The sequence below is a fragment of the Euprymna scolopes genome, chromosome 2 (assembly GCF_053919585.1).
Source record: "Euprymna scolopes isolate OS-2025 chromosome 2, ASM5391958v1, whole genome shotgun sequence".
Classification (NCBI taxonomy): domain Eukaryota; kingdom Metazoa; phylum Mollusca; class Cephalopoda; order Sepiida; family Sepiolidae; genus Euprymna; species Euprymna scolopes.
The window spans coordinates 155,410,993-155,426,621 of record NC_136483.1 but is presented as its reverse complement, the minus strand read 5'-3'; the positions used below and the strand labels follow the sequence as shown (position 1 = coordinate 155,426,621).

The 15,629-nt window shown below is 32.5% G+C and overlaps 1 protein-coding gene and 1 long non-coding RNA gene across 3 annotated transcripts in view; one reads left to right on the top strand and one right to left on the bottom strand.

Moving 5' to 3' along the window:
* Window positions 1-2,556, top strand: part of LOC145297807 (uncharacterized) — a 325,339-nt gene extending 322,783 nt beyond the window's left edge. Inside the window, exon 4 of the long non-coding RNA XR_013870332.1 lies at window positions 2,530-2,556. This is a non-coding gene — a long non-coding RNA (uncharacterized LOC145297807). The remainder of the gene's footprint in view (window positions 1-2,529) is intronic.
* Window positions 1-15,629, bottom strand: part of LOC145297766 (uncharacterized) — a 704,274-nt gene that overhangs the window by 642,409 nt on the left and 46,236 nt on the right. The gene's annotated exons all lie outside the window — the stretch shown is intronic.

The following is a 15,629-nucleotide window of genomic DNA, read 5'->3' as shown; positions in this document are numbered from 1 at the left end:
GCATCATAGTAACATACAGATACCCCCGTTTGACTAGACTGAATTAACTGCAAATAACACTGCGGAAAAGAGGATATAATCTACCACTAATACAGAAAGGTATTGAACTGGCAGAAAAAATTCAAATAGACCTACTAAGAATCCCAAAAGAACATAACAAAGAACAAATTATAGCATACGTCTCCACACACAACACAAACAACCCAGAACTATTTACACAGATAACAAAAAACCTTATCTTTCTCAGTCAGAATGGCAAACTAAACAACATGCTTAAAACAACAAAAATAATGAAAAGCAAACGCCAACCCAAAACTTAAAACACACCCTAACATCCTCAAAACTGGTTCCACATACTACAAAAGGGGTTACAAAATGCAACAAACCGCGATGTGGAGTATGTGACGTAATAATAGAAGGAAACACATACACATTCAAACACCCAACACAAACATTCAAAATAAAAAAGAATCTAAATTGCACCTCCAGAAATGTAGTATATGCACTAAGATGCACAGCATGCGACAAATCCCACATAGGCGCCACCAAAAATTTCAGCAATAGAGTGGCCTTACATAAGAGCAACATCAAAATTGCAGATAACAGACACCTCTATGTTTCAAAACACGTAAACACATGCAGTGGAAATAGCTTCAAAATAATGCCAATCTTCCAAACAGACAATTATTTTTATTGACTTTCACAGGAAAAAAACATTCATAACGAGATCCGCCCCCGAACAAAACAGAGCCTAATATCAACACACAAAAAACATGAAATGCAAGGCACTCTCGCATGCACATACATAAACATATACACACCCACATATAAATCAGGACCGACACATAAAAAAACACACCCACACAGACATACACGCAGACAGCCACACACAGACATAACACCCCTGCCTCTAATACAACACATTGGACAATACCAACCCTACTTTACCTCGAAACCAACAACACTAGAAAACACCCAGAACGATATTGTAGTATCTGTTTCAACACCTCGCCCTCCTCATCCAGTGGAGGAGAAATTCTTCATGACTGAGATAACTATTATCCTTCCTCCCATACCTATATCTCTCCAAGTGCCCCCTCCCCTCTGGGGAACGATACCTTCCCCACATTAAGAACCAATCCTGGATCTGGCCATACCCACATGGAGAGACAAATAAATAGAAACATAAAAAAATCCCCTTCGTATATTTATAAATACACCTCTTTATCTAAACAAACATAATATTAAGAATGCCCGAACAGTCTAAGACGGAAACGAAAAATCACAATACTAAAATCTTAGAATCCAAAAAATACATATCAAAATTGAATGAAAACACCCCTATCCTTATGTCAGAGGGGCTGCCCCCCTCTTCACACACACACACACACACATTAGTAACGACCTTGGATCGCATTTGCGTGCCTAGGGAAGCAAATAACTTTATAATAATATAAAACAGAACACACATTCTTCAAACCAATACAAGAAAACACACACACGCATTCACACACTCAGACAAACATATACGCACGCACACGCACACACACACATACTACCCTATGCACCCAGTTGACCAAGAGTAAAAAAAGAAAAAAATGAGAAAAAACAAAGAAAAATAAATAGAAACACAAGCAGAGAGATAGATAGAGAGAAAGAGAGAGAGAAAGATAGAGAGAGAGAGAAAGACTGCGCGAGAGAGAAACATAAGACAGCAGTGACCACAGTCCAACCCAATGAACCAGTAACGAAAATTGAACATACCAATGAAAAGTAGACTCATTCACACATGTTTCCACCGCTCGGAAACATTTCAAATGAACTACGAAAATGTTCTTTTACATTTTAAACACATCTTGAGTATATTCTAAATAGCTTACATTTTAAATACTTTTTGAAGAGGACGCTTCACAGAATGTCTGAAACGCATTAAAAACGATTACAGTTATTTACAATGATCTACACATAATTTTCAATGAAAAAATAAAACGGAATTATAAAATAATGTTAAAAATTACACATTGTTGTTGACCCACCTTATTGAAATATATATATATATATATATATATATATATATATATATATATATATATATATATATATATGTGTGTGTGTGTGTGTGTGTGTGTGTGTGTGTACTACAATAATTATTAAATAGCTACAGACTCTAATCTTAATTCTTTCTGGAATCACCAGGGCAGGATGTCACGATTAACACCGGTCGATAGATTCGAACCCGCCAACAGAAACCTTCTCTATATATGATAAAGTCGTATTCTTTTCTGTTTGTACACAGTTTGATTAACATATACAAGAAGAACACTATTTAACAAATCTCAGAATTTAATTAATATAATACAAAAAGGTTGTTACACATTGCATAAAAATATTTGTTTTAATTATTAGCTCGATATTATTAATTGTTTGTTGTAATAGAATCGTTTTAGATGTTGCATTCAATTATAATTTACGGTTGATATATTTAATTATTTTTTAATTCAATGTATATCCAATTCAATATATTTTCAGTCATGAATAGCTGAGAAAATATGCATTTAAAACCGGACGTAAGTTTACTTATTTAATATATGAAACTGATTTCCTCTTTTAGCTATGACAGTTACCCCGCGGTTGATTTTCATAGACCAGGATAGATGGATTTTATGTTTCCTTTAACCTAACATGTGGTCACTTTTCTACTAACAATTCAGAGGATTTGCTTATCTTAAAATGTATGTGACTAATCCGTCAGCTCCTCAATATGCTTTGACTGGGCAACGCCGAGTGTATACGGCTTATATATATATATATATATATATATATATATATATATATATATATATATATATATATATATATATATATATATATAAGCTAGGGTCATGTGATCGTAATAACTCTGCTATTATATAAGGCGAACTATCTCTGCGTGTATGTATGTGTGTGCAAGTTAGTTCTCTATGGATTCAAAAATGGCTGGGCCGATTTTATGAAATTACAGATGATGGTACTCTAAGGTGCCTGATAGGTTTTGTATCTGAATGTTTTCGGTAATTATCGAAAATCGATAATCGGAATAATCCGATGAAAGATGGAACAGATGATTTTTGAATCCATAGGGAACTAACTTGCACACACATACATACACGCAGAAATAGTTCGCCTTATATAATAGCAGAGTTATTACGATCACATGAACCTAGCTTATATATATATATATATATATATATATATATATATATATGTGTGTGTGTCTGTGTGTGTGTATGTGTGTGTGCGCGTGCGCGTGTGCGTGCGTGTGTGCGAATTAATATATTTGTCGAAAGCGCTGCATACTTTTTGAAATAATTACACACATGCCCAAACAGCTAGTTTTCCGTCTTTTATTTCAATTAACCAATTTTTCATGTACAATTTTTCCGAATACCTTCTTTGATCGAAACCTCATCAACCAATAAATTATTGTAAATTATAGTTTACAGTCTTTAATTGTCTTCTTTTACGACAAACTCTGTTTCCTATTCTGGTTGTATCTAGCTCTTTTATTTGGTTAGTATTACTATATAAATATTAAATAAAATTAGTAAACACTATACTATTTTGTAAATCACGCTTTTAAACAACTGTACATTTATTTTAGCCAACGTATTTAACATGTTAAAATGTATTTTTTTTACAACGCGACGCTTCACTATCTCAAGTAGTTTAAATGTAATTTGAACTGAAGCATATAAAAGCATCTAGATTTTAAACGAAGCAGCAATCAAAAATTGCCGGAAGACGACTGAGGAAAATCAGTTGAAAGTACTTTCAAAATTACAGACAAGTAGATAGACGAAAACGACTACGGAACTTTCATACACAGATTCAACCGAGCCATAAGAATGATCATTCGAAAACTGGAAAAATTACAAAGAAAGATCATTAGGTAAAAACACTCCGTGATATTTTACAATATCTCCCTGAATGAAAACTTGCTAACTAAACACACGATATTAATATTTATATATTCTTTAAGTTTACAGGATATTTTGGATTGTAACTTAGTTTTTACTTCCTGATATATTTACAGGGTGACCCTAAAAAACTGGCCCAAATATAATTAGGCCCCGTTTCTTAGTGTTTTGTTCAAATGAAATGAAACTTTGGTCATAACTAGTTTATTATATTCAAAACATCACATCAAAACACAAGGTTCTTTAGCCTTTTTTCACTGTTCTACAGCATATGTTCTAGATGCCCCCCCCATTTAGCTTCTTTTTTTTTGGTCACCCTGTATATATATATATATATATATATATATATATATATATATATATATATATGTATATATATGTATATATATATATGTATATATATATATATATATATATATATATATGAGGATTCTAGTCATACTGCAAACAATTGAAAACTCAGTAATTTTAGATGTACTTTGTTGACGTTAGTAATCGATATACATTATAAGTATAGTTGCACTAGAACATAAAGAATTAGCTTCGTTCAATGTCTTGTAGCGAACATTAAAATCTAGACATAATCACGCTTAATCTTATGTCTAAGACGCTTATTTCGCCTTTGATTAAATGCATGACATTTTTATTCTGAAAAAAAAATTCTACATGTTAAAGAGTGAGATGCCAAAATTAACAGTCATTGCAACTTGCTTAATGACTATTGATGAAATAAAATCTTAATCTTTTATATTCATTTATTTTTCAAATATTTGAGTTTGTTTGACCATATTAAGTTCGTAAGCCTTATAAAAAAATTCATAGAAACTGAAATTTGCGGAATATTTATTGATGTATGTATTGTACATATTGTTAACATTTTCCAAAGAAACAGAGGTATTTAATTTTTTCATGATAAATTTTATTCCTTTGTATCCTATCTGCATAAAACTAATACACTGATTTAGCCCACTAGCAGGGAGACCCGACGTTTCCCGGGATTAAATGATGATCAACGAATCTTTCGCACTGCTATATTTTCATTGTCATCGAAATCGATTAATCAAATTGAGTGGTTGCTTGCTTTAGTTGGGGACTCATTACTGTGCATCGAGAGAAAGCTTCACATGCCTCTCGCAGTGATTTTGTCAACAATACATTGTAATCTACATTGCACTGTAGAGAACCTAGGGTGCTTTTATAAAATTATTTTATATATATAGTGGCTTCAAAAAAGTTTAAAATGCAAAAGTCAAATATGATGGTTCAACTGTGCTCTAAACAGAAACATTAACTTCGAACGCGCCTTTGTTCTATCGAAGAACCTATCGTGTATTTTGTACGTCTGCCCTTACTGTTTGGACGGTGATAATGGGTTGAATGTAAGTTTAAAAGGAGCAAATCAAGTATCATGGTGCAATGTCGCTTTAAAAAGAAACATTTATTTCGGACAAGTTTATGTCATATCAAAGAACCTCCTGTTGATTTTTATATGTTGGACCTTTCGGCTTGTGTGGTAAAAACACTTTTTCAAATACACTTGTGATGTTAGGCCGTATAATATGGTTAAAATCACCTGTTCCATCTTCATCGGATTATTCCAATTATCGATTTTGGATAATTACCGAAAACATTCAGATACAAAACCTATCAGGCACCTTAGAGTACCTTTATCTGTAATTTCATAAAATCAGCCCAGCCATTTTTGAATCCATAGGGAACTAACTTGCACACACATACATACACGCAGAGATAGTTCGCCTTATATAACAGTAGAGTTATTACGATCACATGACCCTAGTAGTTATATTTAAAATATTGAACCGTACTTATGGAGAAGTACTTAAGTAACATTCTTATTTAGAAAGCCATTCTTTGCACGGAGAAAGGCTTTATTAACCATTCTGTAATCTTATCTTATAATTTAATAGACAAAAGATTCGGTAAAAATTAAATTTAAATTTAAATGATATCTGAAAATAGCATTGTCCATGTTCTACATAAACATTAATATAGTGATCGGTTAATTAGTTTAGGATTGAACCCTGTACATACAAATATATAAACACATATACATACCTTATTTTATTTATTATCATAGTTATTAGTTTTACTTTGTATTACTGCGTATGGGTGATTACCCTTAAGATGGTATTCAATAATCGAAAATAAATATATACTAGCTGGCAGACCGGCGTTTCCCGGTTGCACAATACGCTTAAATATGATATTTTAATTTATGCAGATTGCGTATGTATTATTATAGAATGAATCCTCTATTGATTTTTATATATTACGAGGAATAATTTGCTCGGCAGATGAATTCGTAAAAAAAATCTAAATAAATAAATAAATAAAATAAATTAATTAATAAATAAAAATAATAATGAGAATGCCGTTCATCAAATTCCGTCTGGGTTTGCTTACAATATCACATAAACTGATATGTGAGCTTGACGATGAATGCCCTGGAAACGTCATTCCTGATTAATGTTTAGTTTCAAAATATGAAAACAAAGAAATGATTAGCTGTGATTTTAAATGGTCTACCTTCGTTTATCGTAAATGGAACTCATGATTCAGAAATAATTAAAATTAAATGGTGGGGCACATCGCAGCTTGAATAGGGGCTCATTCGATTTGTAGTCGAATATTTTACCATTAAATTATATATTTCCAGATTATAATAAATCTGTGTTTTATTTTTTTAAAGAAGAAATGATTTGCTGAGATTTTATTATCTCTCTTAGCCGGTGTAACGTTAAATATATCCATGTAAAATTATTCTTTTATATCTATAAAATAGAAAATGCTGTTTTGAAGATCGGATTTTTTTTCGATGCTTATCGGATTAATTTCTATAGAAAACATACCTAGGAACACTGACAGACATCTAAATTAGGTTTGTGTGAAATTTGCAAAAAATAGGTTAACCATTTCGGAACAGATAAGGAAATAACTGACACGTTCACAGAAAAATTGATTTTTATATAACAGTAAAGATAAGTATAGAATTATTATTTTTTCTGGCAAGTAAAAAACAAAACAAAAAGCACATAAGCAAACACAAAAATCAAAAGATGTTTTTTTCTTCATTTCTTTTTCCATTTTCGTATGTTAATAGAACAAGAGAAAACCGTCGGCCACATATATAAAAGGTAAGGGCAGCCAAGCGAGTGCTATTCTGAAAAGACGTTACTTTTTCTATTGCTGGAAGAGATCTCCACAAGAATGAACGCGTCGGAAAGGCATAGGTGGAGAGGAGAGATGGAATCGAATAGAAGCCATTTATATCAACTGAAGTGTGCTCGGCGAACGATGAATGGATTCGAGAATTGAAATTTACCCCGTCAGGTGTATATACGTGCAGGTGCACACTGCAGGTAGATATGGTAGGGCATTGACTCGGAAAGCACCTAAGACAGCAACCGCACGCAAATACATATCTCCTACTCTCTCTCTCTCTCTCTTTCCCTCTCTCGCTTTCTCACTTGCTTTTCATATATATAGGCTCTTCATATATATATATATATATATATATATACAAATATATGTCATTGTTATAATTATTTCATGTGTCCATGTAAAAATTTATGTATCTATTTTAAGTATTTATTTATACAGTGCTCAATACCTGAGTAGAGCTAGGAAATAAGTTTTCAAAAATTATATTTAGCAATTAAGCTACACAGAATTTTCCGAGATAATTTTTTGTGAGGATTAGTCGATGGCTATCCTAAATTTTAAAGAATTCGAAAACATATTAAACTGCAGAAGTGAAATAGCAAACGTATGCAAATACAAATTTAATTTTTCCCTAGCATGACACAAAATAATAAATAACTTAATGTATATAACAACAGGAACGACAACAACAAAAAGAACACCGACAATAATAATAATAATAATAATAATAATAATAATAAGAAGAAGAAGAAGAAGAAGAAGAAGAACAGCTATATCTGAATACACCCAAATTAAAACAAGGTCACTTTCAAACACACAAAAAAGATAGCCCATTCTATTAAAAAGGAACAAAGCAACTGTGAATTATAGATATGTTTAAACCCTGATTGATGTGCATGCAACAATTGATTGTGATTAATGGGCGTAGGAATAAGAAATAATCAGATTAGCTAACTAGGAAACTCAGCACCACGTGGAATATATAAAAGAACACGCGGCAACATAAAGTCCATGCGATAATATTCACGAGTATTAAACGCGATCAATTTTGTGTAGCTTAATTGCCATATATATTGAAAAAAATTCTCTGTCTGTCTGCCTCTCTGTCTGCCTGTCTGTCTGTCTGTCTCTCTCTCTCTCTCTCTCTCTCTATATATATATATATATAGATAGAATGTTAGATAATTTTCTTTATTTTTACAAACATTATTGGCTGCATATGTAGACATATGTTTCAGCAATGATTTCTATTGGAAATCAAGTATCATCAAGTAACTTGTGATCCAATCAATATAAATGGTCTGATAGCGCTCAATATAAAATGAAATCACAGCTGAAACATGTATGCACATATGTAACCAATAATATTTATATAAATAAAGAAAATTATGATATATATATATATATATATCATTAATTAATTATAATATATATATATATATATATATATATATTGCATATAAAAAAGAAGAAAAATTAAATATTCGATGTCAGACGAATTGCTATGTATGTCTGACTCTGAAATATTACTTCATATGTTTTATGTATTCGAAAATAGGTTAATTGAAAGACAATTTAATAAAGATAGATCAGTTTATAAACAGAATTTCATATATACGCACTGTCTTTCGAATTTCTCCAAGATTGAATTAGATATCTAATTAATTTTCAAAAAAAAAAAAAAAAAATACAAAACAGAATATTGATTAATACTTTTTCTCGAACATGACACATCATTTTCAGGTCAAAAGTGTATTTGTTAGAAAGAATTAAATTTAAGTCTTCTTCCGATAAAGCGATAGCTGGCGTCAGGCGTCGAGGGAAATAAATGATTACGCATCGTTCATTAAGAATTGAATGTTGCTTATTTTCCCCATCACCGTCGACTTCTTCGTCATCTGCGAATTGAATGAAAAAGTGTCAAAAGATATTTTCATAGATACGCGCACGTGTTTCTTTTATTCTATATTTTGATTTCGTCCCCCGGGTCTTTGTAAAAAAAAAAAAAAAAAAAAAAAAAAAGAAAAAAAAGGAAAACGAAATTGTGCTACGTACATATTTATAACGGTAAAACGGCACCTTCTCTATTATCTGTTTTATATTGTCCTCGTTCCTACGTTAGTAAGCTGGTTATCCATGCTGTACGTTATTCACAGCAAGAACTCGTCGTGTTTACGCTTTTTAAGGACCGTGCAACTTTTTACATATCTGCTGTTAATCAAATTGCTTAGCGGACGCACAAAAAAGTCAAAATCCCTCTCCTAATGTTAAGAATGGTTGTCTAAACAATAACGTTATGTAACCTAGTCGAGACCACCATGTTGCATGCAGACAGCCACAAGGAAACAAAGATAACCAAAGAATTCGACTCACTTTTCTTTTTCAGTTGAAAAAAACAGACGCATTGTCTCTTGTTTAAAAGTTTTCTTTGTGCTTAGTAAAACTCTGATGGGTCGAACAGGTGGTACTCTGTCTTTGTCCGACCATGTTTAGGACACGTCTTTTCCTGTCGCTCTCAGGCCACGTATGTAACAAATCTATTTCTGTCCTCGAGACACATTTTTTTCATAATTGTTTTCTTTCCTTCTTTTTCGCTGTGACGTCACATCGCACTCGGCTCAGTCATTTGCATACATTGGCTGTCGTACAGCTGTTGTTGCTACTGCTTCCATACGCGCTCTCGCGCTCTGTTACAGTTATTATTTCACCCCCCGTCCGTAAACTGCACAACTACTGAACTCTTTATGCAACAATGTCAGAGAATTTTCTTCTATATCTCTTACATCTAACCGACATTCTATAAACGGCGTTTTTTGTTGTTGTTTTTTTTTTGCAAAGTCAAATATATTACTACAAAACTGTGTCCCTTCAAGTGCACCATGGTCGTCTTCAAATCAATTGTCAACAAATACTTGTTCTAAACCGTCCTCGCGCGGAATTACATTTTATGAGCACTTATTCAATTTATAACTCATTCTCTGGAAACTTTGCGTCGTAATCTTTCAGAAGTTCTGTACGAAACCAGAAGATGCTAAAGAGAATAAAGAGAATACAACCAGACGATTAATACGTGATGAAGAGTCCGTCCTTTCTTTCTATTAAAACTCACTTCCTATTTATCATGTTAACAGGGGGAAAATGCTAATATCAAGCAATCTATATGAAAACCTCAGAACTATTTCGTTTCATGTGTACACAAAAATTCTGAGTGAAATAATTTAAGATAATATTTCAAGTAAAACTTTTCAAAGTAGTAGCGAGCTTTGTAGTGGGAGACTAGCAGGGAGATCCGCCGTTGTCCGGGATTTAATGAACATCAACGAATGTTTCACTCTCCCTGTACTTTTATTTTCATGAAAATCAGTGAAATAACTCATTTTTCAATTAATTAAACTGATTACCTGGTCTAGTCAGGGACTCACCGCGGTTCATCAGGAGAAATATTCACATCTCTCCCTGCAGTGATTTAGTCTACAATACATTGTAATCTACATTGCACTGTAGAGAACCTACCGTTAATTTTCTAAAATTATTTATATGCAACATTCAAGTAGCATTGTTCAATTGTGCTGTAAATGGAAACATTTATTTAGAACGCGCCCATATCTTATAAAATAATATACTTTTTAGTTTTATACATTCGGACCTTCTACTTGTGCGGTGATAAAACTTCTCCCATGCAATTGTAATGTTTTGGTTAAAATCAGATTGTTCGTTCTTTAATAGCATTTTTCGACTATCGATTTTCAATACTTATGGGAAATAATACGATACAAACCTTACCTAAAAACACTCGAAGATACATAAATTATGTATGTGCAGGATTAAAAAAAACATCAGTTCAGTCATTTCGGAAAGCATAGGAAACAAAATCACACACATGTATACAAGCGCAAAGTGCTTTCTGTATATAAGTAGATTAGCAGTATGCCCCGTGTTGCACGATCGTACAATACGCTTAAACATGATATTTTAATTTATGCAGATTGCGTATGTATTATTATAGAATCAATTCTTTATTGATTATTATATATTACGAGAGATAATGTTTCATGTCGACTAATTCGCAAAAATATTAGAAAATAATAATGATAATGTCGTTCATAAAATTCCTTCTGTGTTTGTTTACAATATCACGTCAGCTGGTATTTTGTGCTTGACGATGAATGCCTTGAAAAAGTCACTTCTGCTTAATGTTTATTTTTAAAACATGCAAACGTAGAAAGGATTTGCGACAATTTTAAATGGTACCTCTTCTTTTCTCGTAAACTAAATTCATTAATAAGAACAAATTAAATGAAATGCTGAAATACACCCGGACTTGAATAAGGGCTTATTCGATCTGTAATCGAATGCTCTACCACTGACCTATATCTTCAGATGACAATATAAATGCTTTTTTCTTTGTAAAGAAGAAATGATTAGCTGAGATTTTATTATATCTCTTTGCCGGTGTAACGTAAATTATGCCCATGTAAACATTCTTTTTTATTATTTATAAGAGAGAAAGGCTTTTTAAGACCGAATTTTTTCGATTTTCGATACTAATCGGATGAATTTCTGTACAAAACATCACTAAGAACGCTGCCAGATATATTCTTCAATTTTTATTTTTGTTCCTTTTCTGAACATTAAAAAACGACCCTGGTGTCCAACTCTGTCCCGTGGGGAGGCATTGTAAATAGGGACATATTCTTAGCTTTGTGTGAACTTTGCAAAAGATAGGCTCAGCTGTTTCGGAACATATAAGAAATGAACTAACACACATACAAAGTAGCTTTATATAAGATTGGAGATATTTATAATGTAAATAGTATTCTAAGGAATGTCACCATGCTGATGAACCTGTAAATAAGGGCACTGCACTGAACTCTACCTGGGAGGAATCTTCTCCATGATACAAGGAGATGATTACATCTATGTCTTGGATATTTTTTAATACTCCATTTTGATTAAGTTATCGGTACTGTTGTTATTGTTATGAACGAAGCAGATGATTGTTAGCGTTCGTTTCCTAGGTATCTTTCTAGTTAGAATTACTTCTATAATGACAACAGATACTTACAGAAGGGACCACATGAAAGTTGCAAGCATAGCTGTTTCTGAGGAGCGAACTGGATTCGAATTTGGCAAACCTAGGCTGCAACTCCTGGCCATTAGCTAATTAGGTACCGCTACCTGTCAGACTGATATGTCGACTGTATGCCAAGAACGAAACGATATTATTATTTTTTTTTGTAACACGGCGTTGTTGCTTCTTCTTGATCTGCTTAATCTACTTGTGTGTATGGCACAAGGCTGAGATAGCAAACATCTCGGAAGCTGTGTACGGAGCATAAATTACGGATCTATCGTTATTCTACTAGTAGAATGCCTCTAGCGAACGTCAATGAAATAAGCCCCCCTGAAAGAGAGGACGTACCGCCTGGGAGGATTCGTCTCACATGGCAAAGCAGGAACACATACAACCTACCACGTTGCACCTCGATAAGTTAGGATCTATGGCTGCCAAGACAACTTGAACTCTTTTTGGCGATATGCCGAGAACGAGTCTTCGGCGAATAAATAAACAACTTAGCAGTTAGGTCGATCACTTCCGGTTAAGTTTGTCGAAGCATTGCCCGATGAGACAATATATGTATATCAATTAAAAAGTCATTTAAGGTGATTTGTAGCGAGTGAGTTTGCCAAAATCGTTGGAATTGATGGGGGTGCAATTTAGTCGCCAAAGTCGTTAGTGTTGAATAATTTATTAGCGCGTCGTGTCTGCACTCGTTTTTAAACTGGCGCGAATTATTCTGTGGTACTGTTGATGACTCCGTGTTGATCAAATATTTTCGACATTTTCGTACTAGATAAATCTTCTCAACTAGATAAATGTGTTCACATTTCTGTGCTGCATTACTCTAGTGTTTTAAAGATATCGACAAAGCACTGATGTATAGAAATATAATGATATTCTCTTATTGTTCGATTGTACCAAACGAATAAGGTGAGAGAAATTAACAAAAAAATCACAGGAATCGAATAACTTGATCTCTCGAACACAGACTTTCATGATATCAATGTAGGATAGTTTATAAATAGTTTGTGATACTTAATATCCACAACTTCGCTATCAACGTAGCCGCATATTCTACGAGACGTAGCCTTCATCAAATTTACTTTTATTTGATTACAGTTGTATTTCCGCCTGCAAATAATCTCTTTGTGTGACCTTCTTTAATGTCTCTTTATCAAATCTCCAAATGTTTTATTTTTCGTGTATCTGTGTCAAGTATATTGTATTTATTCTCTCTGTGATGTTCATGTTTATTTTTAAATCGTAATTCAGGAGGAATCTTGGTTGAAGTCAAGATACGCGACGTAGCTTAATATCATTAAAAATATGAGGGGTGTTCCATGTGACCTTCCAGATATTTTTGGAACGGTATAAATGCATTGCATCCGGAGGAAATTGTATTGAAGAGAACTAGACATTCATGCGTGTACCATAAATAAAAGTGCCCATACGAGGTACCTTCAATAAGTTTCCAGACTTTTTGTATGGGAACTTTTATTGACACAGATATATATATATATATATGTATATATATGTATGTGTATATATATATGTATATGCATACATATATATGTATGTATGTATATATATACATATATATGTATATATATATATATCATTGTTATTGATTGGGTCTATTTAATTTGTCTTAAGTAATCTTGTTTGTAGAAGATTTAGTTGATTTTAAGTTTGAAAAAGTATAAACGTCTATAATACTTTTTGTATGGTCTTTATTTGGAATCTAAATAAACTTATACACAGAACACACACACACACACACATATATATTTATTTGTACACATAAATGTACGTATATGTATATATTTCTATATGAATATGTGCCTGTGTGTGTATGGCTGTGCGGGAGGGTATGAAGCCTGTGAAAGTTACTCGAAAACGAATATTTATTCAATAACATGTCTGCAAGCATAAAATATTTTTCATGTAGTAATAAGTACACTTAAACGTCTGAAGAACCTTGCAGCGCGTACTCCTCGGCCCGCTTCTTTTAGCGACTCGACGATTACATGCCGAGTTCTGACCAAACTCCAAAATAGACTTTTAAAAGCCAACGTAGTCGAGCTCTTTCCTTCCACATGTCTAATCAAAGCACGTAACTGCACTTTGCTTTCTCCCGTTTTTGGAATGTTAGGTCAGCGCCCTCGAACGTTAACCTTACATTTAACCCTGACATTGACAGAGCTTAAGCCGTCGACTTTCTTCCAACTGGCGGTGAAATCTAACTTTTCATTCGGAAAGCAACGGCTGAAGCTACTTGCGTGCTCTCAATAGAAAATATATTTTATATACACACTCAGTCAAGCTATTCACCCACATAGTTACGTACACGCCCGTGCGTACACATGCACAAACACACAAGCACACACACATACATACATATATATATATGTGTGTGTGGGTGTGTGTGCGTGCGTGTGTGTGTGTGTTTCAATAATGGCGCAATTAATTAAAGCCAATTAATCGCAAATAAAAAATTATATTTCCCCGTGATTTGCTAGATAGTCAACGGCTTAAGCCCAGGCGGTTAAAGTTTATGCAACATATATATATATATATATATATATATATATATATATATATATATATATATATATATATGATAAATGACAAAAAGTTATATTCCAAAATTCATGATGTTGACCATCTTATAATTTATTCCTTTAATTCAGTTGACAGAAAAAAATCTCACTGTATTTAAAAAAAAATTATTTGATACTCAACTCAGTCATATCACATATAAACGAAGGTTTATGGAGATATGAATAAATATGAAGAAAAATGTAAGAGAAGGCGGTTAAATTAAACTTTTGTTTGTATAATTTGATTCTTGTGACTATATTCGTTAATTCATTTTTCATATATAACAATATCTTCTTATTTTTTTTCTCTATTTAACATATTAGTCCTGCTCCTCCATAAACCATGGCCGATGAAATCCTTGCAAAGGGAGCAACCGTTAAATGTAACCTTTCTCTTGTTTCATTTTTAAACTTCCTGAAACCTCTCGCCACTCTCCAATAATTTCTTCATGAAATTTTTTTATGTCTGTATATATATATATATATATATATATATATATATATATATATATATATATATATATATATATAAATATATATATATATATTTAGTAATGTGATTGATAATTCAAAATTCAAATTAGAATTAAAAATTAAAAATCTGTTTCATAAGAAGGAACAACAACAAAGTCAATAATTTGTACGATCGTTTCGGAAACGATGTTTTTATTGTGATAGACATTAAGCCATGTACAATAATTTTGGCATATAGTTTTTTTTAAACAACGTTTCCTCATCAGCAAAAGTATTAGGTGAGTTTTTTTATATGTAAAAGATAACATAAATAAACCTATCAATTATTAAGTTAATCAGATATATTTTTTAATT